Source organism: Stigmatopora argus, chromosome 2 (genome assembly GCF_051989625.1).
Source record: "Stigmatopora argus isolate UIUO_Sarg chromosome 2, RoL_Sarg_1.0, whole genome shotgun sequence".
Classification (NCBI taxonomy): Eukaryota; Metazoa; Chordata; class Actinopteri; order Syngnathiformes; family Syngnathidae; genus Stigmatopora; species Stigmatopora argus.
In genome coordinates, this window is record NC_135388.1 from 14,391,952 (window position 1) to 14,411,104 (window position 19,153).

Sequence of the window (19,153 nt, forward strand, 5' to 3'; positions counted from 1 at the left end):
ATGGGCAAGCAAAATGCACAGTGTTAATGGCACACACTGGAGAACAGGGCTACTTAATCACCTTAGGTGTCTTCCTCAAAGATATCACAGCTGTGGATCCAGGTGATATTTGGGTTGATAGTCTATGGCCTTATTTACTCAAGTTGATAGTTTTTTTTCCTGCGTACATTCTTCTGCTTATTAGTGACTTGAACTGGTATTCCCGTGGTGACAGTCAGATCTTAATGACTAGGCCGCAGCTGCCCCAATCCTGATAGCATTCACCCAAAGAAGGCAGGTAGGCCCTGGAGAACACCAGATGCTAATACATTCTTATGATAAACTTTGAGAAAGAAATTTGAGTTCTTGATCAGGAGTGCACAATTTTACTGACAACAAGTACTGTCCCTAAATGTTTGAGTAAAATAGTCTATAACAAACCAACAAAAATGCGGTTTGACAAATATACCCCCATAAAACACTGAAGCAACACATTTTGCCAGTGCCCTTGCACAAGTTCTTTCATTAGTTAATACACAAATAAAAGCAAAAGTATTAAATACTTAAGAGGGATAAATATTTTCCCTCATAATTACTGGGGTAGGGTCCCTTTCTATAGACTGTCTAATCATTGTTGACATGAACTCAAGTATCAGTATAAGTATATCAGTAATCATCTTCTGTACTGCTCATACGACGGTCGCATTTTTTTCTCTTTAATTACAGGCCTGACTGAAATAATTGCTTAATTGCACCTATTGAAATATGAGAAGAAACATTGAAAGCAATCATGGTTCCTTTTACTGTCTTGCAATCGTGTTTCGCGCATTTGAAAAATTTCATTCTAAATAAACTATGATTTCTCAAAAAGAAAAGAAAAAGCTTCTTCAATCCTCTACCTGTATTCTGCCACTGAGGATAAAGGATATATAAAGATCTACTTCTCCTCATCAGAATAATGTACTTTGCATAGCTTTTCCACTTCATCTAGAATCACTATAATCCCTTTGCTCCTGTGTAATTATCTCTCCTTTAGGCTGATCTCACCTAGCACAGCCTAGTCACACTACCTACTTACTTTTATCTATGACTTTAAGAGCAACTGCCAAGGGTCCCTTTAATTCACCCCACAACTTTTAGCTTGCCAACATTAAGTATAACTTAACTTAATTCCTTCGCGTTCTTACTGTGTCTCTCAAGGGTGGAAATGAGAAGCCGTAAGAATATAAACGATCCTCACAAAATGTAGCATCTGAATTATTTCTTTTGAGGTCGGACTAGCCAGTAAACATCGAATAAAGTAAGGAGACAGTTGAGATTAATATGCATTAATCCATACTCTGAACCGCTTATCCTCACAAGGATTGCAGGGGGAAAGGAATTTCTTTCATTAGAAATAACTACAAGTAATATCTTCCACTTTTTGCTCCATGTCAAAGTCGAATTTGTGAACTATTACTGATTTTATAACTATAACTATGTCATGTGCTGCAGCTGCAGTATCATTTTATCTAAGGAATGCATTTTCATATTTACATTAGCACTTCCAATTACAAGGGGTAAAAGTTACCTTACATTTTTCTCTTCGTTGCCAGGGTCAATCACCATACCACGGTTCTTCATTGAATGAATAAATTATCTGTCTTTCTATCAATCACTGGTGATATGTTTTTGGTGTGGTCTTGCATACGCTTAGCTGAACATGCCTGAAGCTGATTGAACTAATTTATATCAGCTACAGTGGAAGCGTGTTTGCAATGTGAAATGTACCACCTTTTGCTACCACTCTATGATTTACACCACTTCTTTCTGATAGGCTTGGTGCCATGACAGCCTACCGTTAACGTCCGTGAAGTCGATACATGAGAAATTTGGGACATCTGAAAGCTCAGGATATTTCAGCCACAGGGCAATGTAGGAAGTCAAAGAAATGTGTGTTCATCTCCTTAACAATAACATACGTACCAGCTACATTTGAAAAATAGCATAGCTGCTTTAACTTTTAAAAAAAAAGATCAGGTCCAAATTCAAAGTTTGCACACCGATTAAGACAGGTTTATTTTGTTGCTGTATTGGAGATTGCTTTGTTTGACTGCTCGTCTCCAGTGTCAATCTCTGACACTGCAGGATTTAAAACACTTTCAGAGCTTTCTTTTCTGACCTTTGATGTTGCCTATTCTATCAAATTTAAGTTCTGGAACATGTGGTCTAGCATTTAAACTCAGGTTCAGGATATAATAGTAATACATAGACAATTGTGTTTGAGTCATAGGGACTCTGACCTGAGTACCATATGTTATGTATTACTTGCTTCTGTTTTAAGTTCTTCTGTACAAATATATCCAGGAAAACATAAATATGTGAATAAAAAAAAATGTGTCTTATACTTTTGGGCTGTCAAACCCAAAAGTATTAAGTCTACAGTACAATTAAAATAAATTGATTCACTATTCTAAAATTTGAATAGGTGGTGAGGACAATTATAAATCTAGATTTTTTTTCCACTTCAAGCAGGCATTTTTTCTCAGCTTTAAAATGTTTTTATATGTATTCATTCATTTTCCATCCCGCTTACCCTCAAAGGGTTTCGGGGTGAGCTGGAGCCTATCCCAGCTAACAACGGACACCAGGCAGGGGACATCGTGAATTGGTGGCCAGCCAATTGCAGGGTACAAAGAGATGGACATCCATTTCATATTTTTGTATTTTATTATTAGTCTTGTTTCTATTCTGTGAAGAACCTTGTATACCAATTGTTTGATGAAAAGTGCCATCTTAATGTGGCTTGATTAATTTTAGTCCTATACTTCAATTCTCTAGAAAGCAGCTATAGTCAAGTAGTGCACATGCAGTAGCTAATATCAGGGATTAGTACTTCACACCAGTCCCAGTTCAGTATATTCATTTATATACATTTTCCAAATCGCTTATCCTCACAAGGGTTATGAGGGGTGCTGGAGCCTATCTAAGCTAAATGTGGGGACCAGGTGGGGGACACCCTGAATCAGTGGTCAGACAATTGCAGGGTACAAGAAGATGGAAAACCATGTTTTTGGGACGTAGGGAGAACCTGCAAAGTCCACACAGTCATATTTGATTTAATGGCTGTGAAAATATGTTAGTCCCTATAGGAATGGAGTCATCATTGCCTGGCTGGACGGAGGTTTTTTCTTTCCCCACTGCGATTAAACCTTGCAGAAAGTATTACAGTATTGTCTCAAAGTTTATACATTTTGATAACAAATTCATTATTAGAAGCCACCTGATGGTGTAGTGGTTCACTCAACTACTTTGGTGCAGGCAAGTGTGTGATTATTCTTTTCCTCGGTGGCAGCATGCCAGCGTGTGCGGTCGATTGGTCGCCGGTCTTTTGGTCGCCGTCTTTTGGTCGCCGGTATTTTGGCCGCGGTCTCTTGGTCGCCCGGACCGCGACAACGGGCGACCAAAAGACCGGCGACCAAAAGACCGGCGACAAAACAAGGTAAAACAACACGCATCAATAAAAGCCAACAATGGCCCTGAGCAGTTTCACTGAGCCGACGTGTGAGTGTATAAGAGTTTGTATGTACATGAGTTGTCCCCTTAGGAAGGTACGTCAGTCAGGATCTTAACAAGTTCTCCAACAAAAAACAATAAAAGTACGGGAAATTTTGAGCTTTTCTTTAGCCTAATAATTAATAGGGCATTAAGTATGACTAAATAATAATTCGCAGTTTATATTTAGGGAATTTGAGACAACGATTTAAATGGTAATTATCAATAACCTTCCGGGCAACCAAAAGACCGGCGACCAAACGACCGAGTACCGCATGCCAGCATGAGTCCGGATGGTTATCTGTCTCTCTACGTGCCCTACAGGTGACTGGTGACCACTCTAGGGTGTAGTCTGCCTTTCTCCCGAAGTCACCTGGGATAGGCTACAGCAACTCTTTCGAGGATTCAAGGTACGGAGGATGAATTAATTAATTCATTAATTATTAGAGTCCCACGCTGCTTTATATACTACTGTTTTACACTATGTGGATTATGGCAAATCTGTCATTAAAGTTGTGTCTTCTGTATTTAAATGTGCGGCTGATATTACAAGTGTAATGTTTCCACCTGATTTAACCACTAGTGATGAATCAGGGGCTTCCTAAGGGATAAGACAAAGGGCAGAGGTGTTAATTATTCTACAGATAAGCAATGTCAGCAGAATGCTCTCATTGCCCCTAATTGTCCCTTTGGGGCACTCCGGTCCTCATTATAGAAACACTTAATCTCGTGTTGATGTTATTTTGGTCGAGCCACTGTCTGATCTATCTAATCATAATTTAATATACGAAGTGTGAAGTCAGAAAGATATATAAAATCACCGGATGTATTTACTTCTACATTGAAACAGTTTGAGGCACCTTTTCTTAACCAGACGTATGTCAATGAAGTTGTGTGTTGATCCTCAAAGTGAGAGAATTGATCAATTAAATGTAGCCTTAAACACTTCATGCGCATTTGTTAAGCACAGTCAGTTGTATTTGAGTTTTAAACACATTTCGTTAGATTAAAACAAACTCACAACAATGATATTTAGTTAGTTACAATTTCTTAGAAAAAAAATTATGACAATGAGGGTGGCACACCTGACTATAAGCCCTGCCTACCAAATTTTACGAGATTTCTGTTCACGATATGAGCTACACTGTACTACAAGCCATTCAGAACGTGGAAAAAGTCACAGCTTAAAGTCCAAAAATGTAAATTTAAACAAACAGCAGGCCTTCATGGCAGCAGATGATGGTTTCCAGCTAGTGATCTGAAGGACATAAATCTTCAGTCTAACATGGCTGTGTAGACATACCTTGACATGCCACACTACCCTGAAAGCTAAACAAACACCACTTTCCCTCCATGTAATGTCTCACTCACTACATGTACCTAGTTTTTACATATTATACAGCATCTAACCACACATATGCATTCATTCTGCATTTCATTACCTTTCCATGTCTACACATTCTTAATATGTCATGTACTATACATGCTCTCATGCTTAAGTTTTATTTCTGGATGGCTCTCAAATGACACCAACAAAGCTAAATCAGACTAATGGGATGAATAAAACTCCTCTAATCTCAAAAAGGAGACTGGCGCCCAAAATCAAAGTTTATATGCAAATAAACGTCATTATGGGCTCTTACCGTCATCTACATATGAAGTCACATCAGGTAGTAAGCTGTAAAGCTTTAAGCATAGGATGTAAACAAGTGTCAGGCTGTGTGCTGTTTGCTCAGAACCCACCGACATTCACCTGTCAAAAGCAGACTTTCTTCTGAACTTGCACCTTTTCTAATGACACCTAATCTTCTCCAAAGGAGTTTATGTTTCTAATCAGGTGTGTAGTGACTGTCTCACTTGCTCTACGTGTTGAAACTACATTACTTTACTTCTACCACTCTTCTAATTATAGTATACTGTATATACGTACAACGTTTTTATTACTATTACAAGCTGACGACCTGTGGAGACGCCATTAATGTTGTTGTTGATTTAGTAGTAGTTTTTGGTCTTGTGTACACTGTCATCTTATGACAGTTATTTGTGGATGGATCACAAAAAAAGGTATATCTTAGGGATGTACATGCATTGATCCGCAGAGCCCAATTGTCCTTTTTTTCCCTGTGTATGGGGTGATTAATTAATTGCAGAATTATAGTTAGTAGTTAACTATAGAAGGCAGCCTTCTGAAAGAGTTATATAGCACACTATTGTTTGTTGGACTTGGAAGTATATCATTTAATATTTTGATGTAGTCATTTTATGAACTGCTCATCCTCACAGGGGTCAGATGGGGTGAGGCCAACACGCTAACCACTCATCCACCAGGCTGTGTATTATTTTATATTTGACATTTAAAAATGATTTTTCTTAAATATCACATTTGACACAAAGATTTCTAGTTTTCTCATTTTTACTGACTAGCCCATAAGTTAGTCTTCAAAAAAATGTGTTGCTTCATTTATTCAAGTAGAGGAGTAGCTTATTATGATTTTATTAGAAGTAAAAGCATTTAAACATTAAAAACAATATGACAGAATATATGGGAACTGTCAGAGTGCCTGCTTTAAGTTGGGGTTGCAAACATCACCAAAGCACAGCTGTCTTGTAAGTGGGAGTAGGTTCAGTGCAGCAGAAAGACAAAGCATCACTTTGCAGTATTTATGAACAATTTTTAGAGTGGTGGCACTGAGTGCTCTCCTTTGTATTTGCCAGTCTGCATATCCTGGCCTACATAACTTATGTTCGACAACAGGCATTTGTCTGTTGAGGGCTGTCTACTCTCCAAGCGGAAGTCCTGTTTTCCTCTAGCGCTGGCTTGTTAAATATTATTTATTTGATTCTTTGAAGTACACACACACACACAAATTCACACTCAACATTTGCTTACAGAGCCCCTAATAACAAAAATGTCTCAACGAGCTTCACAGGCCCACAAAACTCGTCTAGTCTGAACCGCCGAACCGACAAGAGAAAAAAAAGTCAAGTACCCTCTATTAATACAGCTTGAACATATAACAAAATAACAATTGAGCTAGAATACAAGACAAAATAAAATCAGCATCAGATGGATGCTGAAAAGAAAAACATTTTTTCATTCATTCATTTTCTGAACCGCTTTATGACACCAACAAAGCTAAATCTGACTAATGGGATAAATAAAACTCGCGACAAGGGTCGCGGGGGGTGCTGGTGTAAAATCTGGCACGCCACATCATTTTGTGCAGCCCGATCAATATCCAACGAGTAAATCATGAGTGCCAACTTTCTGTTTCATGATCAAATTCAAATGTGGAGAGAACATTTCCTGTTTTTTTTAATCCAAAATTGGATTTTTTTTCATTTTGTGTTGTTTTTGTTCAAAAAGCATTTTTTTTTTTAAATCGGTTTTAGATCTGGAACAAACTGAATATTTATGGCTTTTGATCCAGTTGTTTAAATCTGATTTTTTTTAAATATCTAAATATTATATCTAAAATGTTTCCTCTTTCCCTCTTTATTTTTCACTGTAAATAAACACATTATTCACTCTTTCTTTTTTAAATAAAAAAACCAAAGGTTAAAACATATGATAGATTTAATATTTGCCCTCTTTTATGATTTAAAAAAAAAATTAAAAACCACTACAAGAGAATATTTGCTATTAAGAGACTCAAAGAAAAGATTTGTACTAATTTTAATGTCCAAAAATGATCTCTCCACGATCCAAAAAGCTGTCAACCAATTAATTTTGGGAGCCTAATTGGAAGTCATAAAGGCCCTCCGGGTGAAAGCGAAACTACGACGTGGTCCGCAAGAAAAAATGAGCTTGACATCCCTGCTCTAGGCTATGGGTTTGGCATTAGAGGAAATGCTTGCTCTTTGTCACAGCCTTCAGCATGTAGTGTGGAATGGCAGTGGTGCTTATTTTTCAAGTTAGTCATGCTGAATGCTAAGGTTTTGTTATTGGTTTTCATTCATCTTCCATACCACGAATCTTCGTAAGGGCTGCGGGGGTTGCCGGAGCTTATCCCAGGTGACTTCAGGCGAAAGGCAGACTACACCCTGAGCTGGTCGCCAGTCATCCATAGGGAACACTGAGAGACAAACGACCATTCGCACTTACAATCGTACCGTCACCAGTGGGAATCAAGCCTGCGCCTGCACAAACCCAAGTTATGAGGCGGCCTGTTTAGTGGTTTTATTTAAATAAATTTAAAAAAAATCACAAGCTCCAATCGATTGTGAAGATTCAGTAGGCTAAGATGCATGTTAGCACTTGTATGGAGTAGAATCCTGACCGGACGTTTTGTCGAAAGACGTTTGGTCGACCGGACGTTTGGTCCCCGGACGTTTGGTAGAACGGACGGGCCGTCGACCGGACGTTTGGTCGCCGGGTTCGCTCGCTGTCAAATTATGAGAGAGAGAGAGACAGAGTTTACTGTTGAAAGCGAGCAACCAGGTAATCTCTCGCTCTCAAAATTTTAACCATGAGAGAGAGAGAGAGAGTCCGTTCTTCCAAACGTACGGTCGACGCCCTGTCCGTTCTACCAAACGTCCGGTCGACCAAACGTCCGGGGACCAAACGTCCGGGGACCAAACGTCCGGGGACCAAACGTCCGGGGACCAAACGTCCGGGGACCAAACGTCCGGGGACCAAACGTCCGGGGACCAAACGTCCGGGGACCAAACGTCCGGGGACCAAACGTCCGGGGACCAAACGTCCGGGGACCAAACGTCCGGGGACCAAACGTCCGGGGACCAAACGTCTTTCGACGAAACGTCTTTCGACGAAACGTCCGAGTGCCGAGCAGAGTACACATAAGAGGCACATTATTGTCTCTCGCTCTCTTTCTTGCTCATGAGTTCAAGTCCTCCTTGCAGCCTGTCAATTATCTACATTACTGAATTATGAAGTCACTTACATCCATCACATATCCCTCTGCAGCTGACAGAGCAGAATTCACTGTATTATGCATAGACCAAAATTCATTATCTTTGCTTTGTTGGAGTTGTTGGTTAAAAAAAAACAGAAAAAAAACACAACAAATAAAAAACTAAAAGTAAAATTAAAAATCCAATCTGCACTAAGGTGTTAGGAATGTGAATGGCCAGTACAAGCTACTTAATCACAGAATGGATGCAACAAGCATAAATATTTTTTTTCCTTCTTGTTTTAATTTTTTCTTTTTGAACTATTTCTATTATCACTTTTCATGACTGCTTTTTCCCCCTTCCTAATTTTTACCGCATTGCCCTTCCACACCTCATATTCTTCCTCTTCTCACATAACGCAATATGCATGAACCCCTGTGCTCAGAGGTGTGCTGTTTTCTAAACCAAATCACATAACCTCTCCTCACATTTTTTTGTCAGTCAAAGCTGGGTGTTGATGAGAACTACGTTCTGGCTTCTATTCACATATGAGCACCTAGAAACTACATCAAACCCCCTCCATCAGGCTCACAGAGCTGTTATAACTCAAAACGCTATGACTTTCAAATGAAAAATGGAGGTACATCAGCAGTCTGCTCACATCGTTCTCCATCCGCACAATGATACAAAAAGAAGCAAGGTGATGTTATGAATAATAAATCATGCTTCCATGGTTACCATATATTTTCTTGAGCATATCCTCACGTAGTTTTGTTACCGTACCTCAATACAATAGTACACTAGTTTTTTTATGGAATTGCAATGTTTTTTGTTATAATGGCAGTTTATTGCTTTATAGCAGAAAGCTATCATCCACACAAGGTTTTATTTTAACGTTTGCCCTGTACTGCGACCCGTTCTTGTTGGCACCAGTGCTGTTCTCCCAAGATAAAATTGCATATTTCAGCACTTTGTTCAACTGCCTTCATGATCATAGCCATTGAGGATCAGATTTTTATTTAACCACCATTCTGTTGTCTTTCCAGAACTGGCAAATCTTCACACATTTTCTTTTCCACGCACCATGCTGCTTCTCAAGTCATTAGCACAACTCTTAGAAAACTATCAAATGTTTTGTAAAAAAGAAATGCCTTCAAACAAGGGACCAAGTACTTACATAAATAATTATAAATCAGTTAATAACTTGGCTGGTGACAGAAGTCTAGCCATTACATGCAGTATTTATGTGTTTCAGCCTTATTTCTTGGTCTATTAACATTTTTGGCACACCACTTAAAAACCACATTGTGCCATTGAATTGATAACATTTGTTATTATCCACTTTGTTGTTTAATTATTGTTGTATTATTGTTATTATTCATTCATTTTCTGCCATTATTATTAGTTATTGTTTCTTATTAATTATTATTATTGTTTATTTATTTATTATTACTATTATTATCATGATTATGAATAAATTAAATCCATATGTCCTGTGCGCAAGTCACTGATGGCGCTTTTTTTGTAGGAGCATGCGCCGGAATTTTTCAGCTAAGCTTTTTCCTTCAAGATGACAGAGGACATGACTCAGAAGTAAGTAGTTAATGCATTGGTAAACCCAGACTCTATTGCAGTCTGCCGGGCTGCCACATTTTATATCAGCAGAAATGAATCCATCTCTCACTTTTATAACATTAGAATGTCACATTCCATAAGACTGTGTGATAGGCTCAACATGCTTTGCCTTACCTGTCAACAGATCTCATTGTATAAGCAGCAGGTTGGTGTACTTAGAAGCAATGGCATGAATCCGGATTGCTTGACTGCAAGCATGCACCTTGTAAACATGTCTGAAAAAAGGGCCATATAAGGTATAATGTTTAGTTAAAACCTTGAAGATTCATTTTCAGGCGGAAAAATGAAACTCCTTTTGTAATTTGTAAAGTATGTCTGAAATAAAGTTGGTAACTCCTATGTATATGGCCAAATGTATCATATTTGATATATACATTTTGAGGAATGTGATTTAAGAAAAAAAACTAATGTTGCATAATTTATAGCAAATTATAATTTTATATGTTATAGTTTCTTTGTTGCGGGGGACCATTTATTGCTGATTTAGTGTCAATGATTTGTGGTTTGGCTAATAAAGGTTTAATTTTAAAATAAATAAGAATGCTATTAATGCACTAATATAATTTGATTGAGATGTACTGCATGTGAAAATTAAAGTAAATTGAATAATAAATTGTTTGTATTAATGTTAAAACTGGATCTCCCCTTGAAAATAAATCCACAAGCAACGGCAAATTTATTCATAATCTTGCAGTGAATCATTGGGCTATAAAATAGACTGACACATTTTTATTTTATCCCATGCCAGGTATAATCCTTGAATGGTGAGAATATAACATACACATACATATAATATATACTATATACTATATAATATATAAATATTTAGATTATATTGCCATTTTGTTTCACATCCAGAGAAAAATATTTTTATATTTGATAATAAACCTCTTGTATTTGTTCATTATTTGTTTTCATATTGCTTATCCTCACTCGCTTATCAAAATAATTATAATAAAAGCAAACTATTATTTCTTATCATATGAGGACCAGTTTCCCCCTTTGTCATGTTTAATCATGCTGTCCTTCTAGGGATTATTTGTTTGGTTTCTTTCTTGTTGGCTTTTCTAGCTAAAGACTGATTTGTTATGCTTTAGTCCAAGCAGATTATGGTTTACTGAATTTTCCCACTGTGATCAGCTTTGGGCTACCTGATGGTTTAGTAGTTTACTTTCCTGACTTCAGTGTAGGCAAGCGTGGAATCCATTTCCGCTCGGTGGCCGTATGATTGTGAGTGTGAATGGTCATCTGTCTCTCTGTGTGCACTATGGCTGACTGGCAACCTGTCTAGAGTGTGGCCTTTCTTTCGCGTGAACTCAGATGTGACAGGCCCAGGCAACCACAACAACCATGGCACAGTGTACGCATGATAAACGATTAATCAATTTTGCACTTGTACTTTTGTTTCACATTTTTTTATTTTCTGTTTGATTTATTTCATTGTCTTGTTTTAAAATGTTTACCTTCTTCTGTGCACATGAGTGAATACAATGATTTGCAGGAGAATGCCGGCCCTGACTGTTTATTGCAGCACTGAAAAAATTGCTTTTTCTACAAGCCTTGCTTTTTCCGCCCCTTTCAACAATTTTCATATTTATTGCAGCTCCTCAGAAATAGCAAGCACATAATTTAGTTTCTTGTCTTTATTCATTATTCTTTTGTGGTCTTACTCCTATTTCCTGTTTAATTGTTTTTTTTGTCTTTAACTATCTTGATGATTTAATGTGACATCTATGTAGCTTTTAATGTGTTTTTTTAATTCTCTCGTGATGTAAAGCACCTTGAAATACCTTGTGTTAAATTGTGCCAAACGAGAAAATTTGCCAAAATACCCTGAATATTCTGATCAAAGATGTCATCTAAGATGCCACATAGCCTCAAGATAGAAAGGTTCAAGACCTCCTACCAAGATGTATATCGCTTGATAGTATACTATAGTACAGAAGTCAGACTAAAGTAGACTGTAGAGATGTAATACTAATATTTATTCTTTTGAAATCTTTTTATACCATAAGTGTACTAAATAATAAGGTACATAAACAATGAATGAATTTGTTTTCCTGCCTAAGGTGCACCAAATTATTAGGAGCATTACTGGCTCAATTATTTGCATTTGTCTTTTATTCCTTCCTTTTTAACGTACTAATTAATTCATTTATCTTCTGAGCCGCTTATCCATGAAAGGGTCGCTTGGGTGCTGGAGGCTATACCAGCCAACCATTGGCGGTAGCCGAGGTACACCCTGAATTGGTTGCAGCCAATCACATAGCACAAGAAGACAAACTACCATTAAGGCACATAGTCCCAATTAAATATTGTTGTGTTTACTCTATTTAAATGATGTGTTAGTGTTACTTATGGATTTTAACAATGATACAAGTTTGTCTTGAAGACTTTACTGGGGTATTATAAAAAGGTCAGTACTCCAGGATGTATGACAACAAGATATATTTTAGCAAATAAGCACAACCAGAACACACAAAAGACAGTGGTTTACCTGGTGCATGTCACATTGTCAGATTTTTAGAAAAATACATTGAATCTACTCATAACCACTAATGGAAATTAAATTATAAGACCCTAACGTTGGTTTGAAAGAAAATGAATGCTTGTAAGAAGCAGCTTTAACTCCCACCAACGGCAGAGTTTTTTGCCCATGTCTGGGCAGAGGTGTAAGACAGTGAGTCCGAGTGGACTAGGTTTCGCACTTCCCTCGCTGAGGTAGCCAACCAAAGTGTCTGTGATGGTGGCAATCGTCCGATCTGTGGACAAAATCTTAAGGAGTTCAATGAGGTCTTATTGCATTGCGGTAATGGAGAACTAGATGGTTAACGGCTTGGTATTGAGAATGGCAAGGCCTAGGAGAACGACTTCCAGACGGCTTTGAAGAAATTGTGGTCGAGCATTCTGAGTCTCAGGAGGAAATATCAATGCGGAATCAATGCTGTGTATGCAGCATACACAGCTAGGTGCTGAGAGATAAGGTGCGGCTGTCCTCAACCTTGGAATTTTGTGAGTTTGTGAGCCAAATACTTTGAAGACCGCCTCAAGTCGTCTGACAACACTTCCCTTGAGTCTGGACACTCTGAGGTGGGCTGAGATTTATTTTTATTCACTGTGCTTTTCACTGTCCATCCATAATTTATTACATAGATCAAATACTTAAATAAAAGCCATCAGCACACTAATTAGATTGCAGGAATAACTGTATAACGAGGCATATTCTGTGATCTTACATAGTGTACTTCTAAACAACAGGAACAATGCAAAATTACTAGTACTGTAAGTTATTGCAGCCAGCTCTTCCATTTTCACCATAGTCCATTGGGTTTAAAATCAACAGGCCATCTGTGGTTAGATGAAAAGCAGTAATAATTCTCCACTCCAGATGTGACCCTGTAGCAGGCTTGGCAGGACAAGGGCAGTTATCCATGGGGGATGGATCAAAAGGAAGGTTATGGGCTGAGAAGATGACTGGGCTTGTTCACAAAATAAAGAGCAGTGCATGGAATGACTAAACTGCTGGCCCGAGACACAGTGTGGCAACAGGATGTGCGCTCGGAGGCGGCCCAATTCGCTTTGGCAAAACAAACTACCGGATTAAGACGGGAAGACCCGTGGAGTTAATGCTGTAGATGATCTAGGGCTGCCATATGTGAGAGGCAGCCGATGTGTGAAGCATTATACCAAGCTTTCCGTCACCCCTCCACTCACTGCACAGTGAGGGCACCTTGGCCCCTTTAGAGAAACAGTGATAAACACTATCCATACCTCCTCGTTTATTGCCTCTCATTACTTAGAGTGGGACGTTTGGGGATGGGGGTGGGGGGTTGAATAGGAGGAAGGGCCTTTTGCCTTTAGCCTTTTTTTTTTTACCCCTGGCACTACCACTAAAATGAATTAGAATGTTTTGTGCAAGGTTGTGCTTTAAGGTTATATTTAATTTTCAACCTGTCATGACCCCTGTATTTCAATCGACTATGACAATCGTTTTCCATTTTCAATACCCATCAGTCATTCTTATTAGGATGTGTATTCAGTATATTCATATGCCCTTGAGGAACAACAGAGGGCAGTTTGGCTCAACATTTAAATTCAGTAAATTCTTGTTACTTTTGGTTTATATTGTTAGGATTAGGAAATTTGTTAAGATTAAGATTTAGGGTTAGCATTAGGAGACATGATGACATCTGTCATTAACATTGATTCATGTTCATGATGTGTTATCATGGTTATCAGGTGCCCTGTCCATCACAGTGTTATGACACTGCCAAGCAAAGTGTTACTGATTTTTAAAAATACATATTTAGGTATAACAACTCAAGGCAAATCATTACTGTTACAATATATGAGAGATGAGAGACCAGCTCGAAAGGAAGGCACCACAGCCCTTTTGGGTTTAAGCTGGATCAGTGCAGAATTAACACTTGATCTCGGAAACAGGTCGGTTACCACTAACACCAACACAAGGCAATATTATCATGTCATTTATGCCAAATTTCTAACATTAAGCTAATAACACTTTTTCTAAGTACTAACTGTGACAAACCAATTAGGGATTGAGATTTTATCAGGTTATATGACAGTTTGTTGTTCTATATACACTCATTATTCAAGAAATCAACAAGGACAGCTCTACTGGGGGTACAAGTATGGGCTTAAAAGTGTGTCACTTTGCCTTGCTCTGTATACACATGTTCATTGGACTACTGCCAAAAGCACGTGTCATTTTATTGCAGTAAACATGTATCACAGAGCAAGGATCACCTTGGAAGAGCAACACCGAACATAAATGTGTTATCCTCTACTAAGCTCATTAATTAAGGTGCTGCTGTGCATTTACCCAGAGTGAAGTACTCTCTACTGGGTACTTAATTTTTTATTAGAAATAAATCAGTTGAATGTATAGTTCCTGAGTGATGTCATATTTCATGAAAGCTGCCTTTTTAACTATCTATTTCTCTTGTGTTTTACCATAGATTTTCTATAAATAAATGTTTTACCAACTTAATTTTTACCAAGCAGATCAAAATCACTTATAGAAGTGTGGGGTTTTAAATGGGATTCAAATTGTATTTTGGTTGTCAGGCTGCACTGTATGTTCATATTCTCTGGTTATTTAAATTGAATGAGAGCAACATTATCAAAACAAAGCACCGAGCACTGCAAAGTGAGTTTGAGGAGCCCAACACTAAACTTGTGTAAATGCAGTCAGTACTTGCCTGGCAGGATTTTTCTTTTTCTTTCTTGTTTTTTTTAAATAATTCATATGTTAGCCTACAGTGGGCAAACTTCTCCCCAAGGACCATAGTGGGTACTGGTCTTTGTTCTAACTGATCTGGCACAAACAAATTGACCAATGAGTTTTCTGCACAAACAAGAAACACCTGACTGCAATCCACTGATTGCACATGTAGGACACCTGATTGGTCAAATGTGTCGTTTCAATGGGTTGGAAAAAAAAACTGAACCCATTGCATTCAGGCCTTTGTGGAATAATTTTCCTCCCCCTGGTCTACACTTTCAGATCATTTGGTACACAGAGTGATCATGGGTGGAGTATGTGTATGGAGTATGGTGAAGAAAGAAAGAATTTAATTTAGGTGGTCTTACTTAAACAACATATGGTCACACACACTAGACAGAATATAGAGTGAAGCATTAAAGTGGGTTAAAAATAAATTAATAAATAAATAAGGTATTTAATCAACAAAATTCTATGCATGCTAATTTCTATTCATTTACACAAGTGTTATCAATTAGTGCTCCCGAAGCTTTTCTGATTGATTAACTATAACCTCCAAAATTATAAGTTACCGTGCCCTCATGATATAAGAGGGCGAAAGGAACAACAACAACAAAATCTAAGATTGATTTCTAACTCTATACTTGGCTCTAGTGGACAATGTGTGTGCAATAGTGCAGTAATCCTCCATAGTTTTATTTTCTGAAATATATCTTCAAGTTGACACTTGCAGCAGCATTTCCATCAACCTGACTAAATGTCCCACGGCTAGCTCTTGGTTGTTTCCACCAGTTTGATGACGGTCATTTCTCAACTCCTGTCATTCAATCATTGCTCCTAAATGATTAATCTGAGATAATTCTCACCTGCAAATAATCACAGCCAACATCATTAACCTGGCTGACCTCCATGTTGCATGTTGAGCTCATTTTCTTCCACTGCTGAGCTTGTTCCCTAGCAATTCATCACTCCATTCTGCCAAGATCCCCAAACGCGGTCAGGCAGCATGTCTTATTGATCTCCTGTCAACGCCAACTACTGAGTGAAAAGATAGTGACGTAATCCTTCTTGCGTGATACTTTTAAAAACAAGAAACATTGACTTACTCCGAGGAGTGTTTAAATTTCACTCAACACAAACAAGCTTGTTCTGTGTTTACAAGTAATAGTCTGGCAAAAACAAGAGGTGACCTTAATAGTGTCATTTAAAACAAATCCTGTGCTAAATTCATTTTTTTAAGAGAAAGATTAAAGACATTAAAACTTACCACCTCATTTTGCAAGATGTTTACCCTGAGAAAGCAATTCAAAGGCAATAGCTAATGTCAATTGCTGGACACTAACTACTGAATGTGCTGATACTAATGTGTTCAAAGGTAGTGCAACTCAATTGTTTTGTATTAAGGTAGTCTGTTAACCAGAGCAATGAGTCAACACTTAAGCAATGGGGAGAACACTCAAACCCCACACAGAAAGGGCGGAGTTTGTGATTCAACACTAACCACAATATATATATATATATATATATATATATATATATATATATATATATATATATATATATATATACATATATACATATATATACATATATATATATATATACACATATATATACATATATATATACATATATACATACACACACATACACATACATATATATACATATATATATATATATATATATATATATATATATATATATATATATATACATATACATATATATACATACACACACATACACACATATATATATATATACTTCATTTTCTGATCCTCATTAGGGTTGTGGGGGGTGCTGGAGCCGATCCCAGCTGTCTACAGGCCAGAGGCGGGGGGCACCCTGAATGGGTGGCCAGCCGATCGCAGGGCACGAGGAGACAGACAACCATGCACACTCATACCCATACCTAGGGACAATTTAGAGTGTCCAATCAGCCTACCATGTATGTTTTTGGAATGTGGGAGGAAACCTGAGTACCCGGAGGAAACCCACGCAGGCCCGGGGAGAACATGCAAACTCCACACAGGTGGACATGACCTGGATTTGAACCCAGGACCCCAGAGCTGAGAGGCCGACACGCTAACCACTCGCTCCACCAGGCCACCCCTTTAAATCCTTAATACCTTTAGTATGTTGAGTAAATGTGTGACTTTGTGACTATACCTGACCAAAATCTGTCTTCCAGTTACCCATGTCATTGACTGGCAGCATGTTAAGGGTTTTCTTTTCCCGCTCATACAATATCATCGTTTGTGACCCTCTTGAGGATGGACAGTATACAAAGATGATGAATAATGAATGAATCAGACCTAAACATGATATGTAAAACCTTTGAAATGCAATGTGCGCAGATCTATAACAGCCGTTGTTATTGTTTGATTGGCCAGTGAGGGCACATCACCTCAATTTAATAGGTAGGAACACCAAAGTAACAATATTGAAAATTGTATGTAATCAAGTGTTCTTTTTCCACGGTGGTTCAGCCTTACAAAACAAATGCAAATGTTGGACAATTTAGAGTAATTTAAGTTGTGAATGACTATTTGTATGTACTGTTGCTATTTTGTATATATGTCCAGAAAATGAAACACACTTGAAGACAGTATTGAGATTTTATATTGAGTGTCAAAAGGTAGGCAAAAATAATAATTGGATCACAATTTTTTTCAATTTTATTTTCTGCAGGGCAGTCTCATGCTATTTCTGAAACTTTTGTTACAAATCCTTGTCCTTTCCCATTCATGTGTATTAGAAGTTGGCCACCATAACTAGGCAGTAATGGTGCAAGAAACTACCCTGACTTGAGGGAATAGGAAGGGTGTAACATAGGCTATTTTTATGGAGTTCTCCAGTATCTAGGTCTAAGTGATTAAAAGACTGTCTTAGAATGACATTGCTCTCAAATGTGGTGTGCTCATGTTGTTTTGTTTAATATTGCCTACCATAAACTGAAGACAGCAGTGCCTCTATTTTATGAAATTAATTATTTATTTTGCCTAAGGTTAGATTTAGACATTTGTGCAATTTCGTAATTGAGGGTGGGTGTTGAATTTTATTTAAGTGAAAATGCAATGCACAGTGCAAACGCCACATTGAGTCTCATGGGCCACTAATCTAACCCAAATCCTTCTCTTTGCTTGAAAAATTGTTCTCTGTACCAAAGCACAAGGGACTGGGAAGAGAAATGCCTGGTCTGCCTGCCCCTGCTGTATTAGGTTGCTTATTGACTGTAACATCTCTCTTCATACTGCCTTACTTCATTTTCTTTCTGCTGCCTTCCTTGCCCACCCTCCTCCGCTACAACTGTAGTGCAGCCCTTGCGGCTATTGTGCCATACAGCCTGCTCAACTTTCCGCTTCTTGCCCCCACACTTCCCACAGTCACTATACTATAAGGGGTTTGTTATGGAGGCCCAGAAAAAGAAGCAAGCACTGGGGCAAATCCTTGCGGGGCCAGAATGAATGGATGAGCTGTCAGGCATCCACTTTTATGATGAGAGGCCCAGACTTGCAGACCTAAATGGGGTAGATATTGGATCCTGTTGGTCCCTCCAGGAAAAGAGGATCCCGTGTCAGGACCACCAAGAGGTCAAGTGAAATAGCAGGTGAGAACAATGCCTGCAGAAGTAGTGGAAAAACTACTGGGGGAATTATGGACTTTATTGTGTCTTTATCAAGTCTATATGTGGGGCATGCCATTCCTGCATTGACAAAATTGACAAAATGATTAAAACCACAACATCTCTAGGCAAAACACAAATTACAGAACTTCCATTGGAACATGATAGAACCTCTTGAGTTTTTATTTTTAACTCTGTCCATAGTTTTCAGACACCTTCACATTGTTTGTGCTAGGAAAAACCACTGGGAGCACAGAAAGTGACAGACGACTCCTGGG

At 38.1% G+C, this 19,153-nt stretch overlaps 1 long non-coding RNA gene across 1 annotated transcript in view; it reads right to left on the bottom strand.

The window, feature by feature from the left end:
* Window positions 1-15,331, bottom strand: part of LOC144064326 (uncharacterized) — a 37,925-nt gene extending 22,594 nt beyond the window's left edge. Inside the window, exons 1-2 of the long non-coding RNA XR_013296771.1 lie at window positions 15,225-15,331; window positions 10,117-10,217 (exon numbers count right to left, since the gene is read on the bottom strand). This is a non-coding gene — a long non-coding RNA (uncharacterized LOC144064326). The remainder of the gene's footprint in view (window positions 1-10,116; window positions 10,218-15,224) is intronic.
* Between the last annotated feature and the right edge of the window lie 3,822 nt (window positions 15,332-19,153).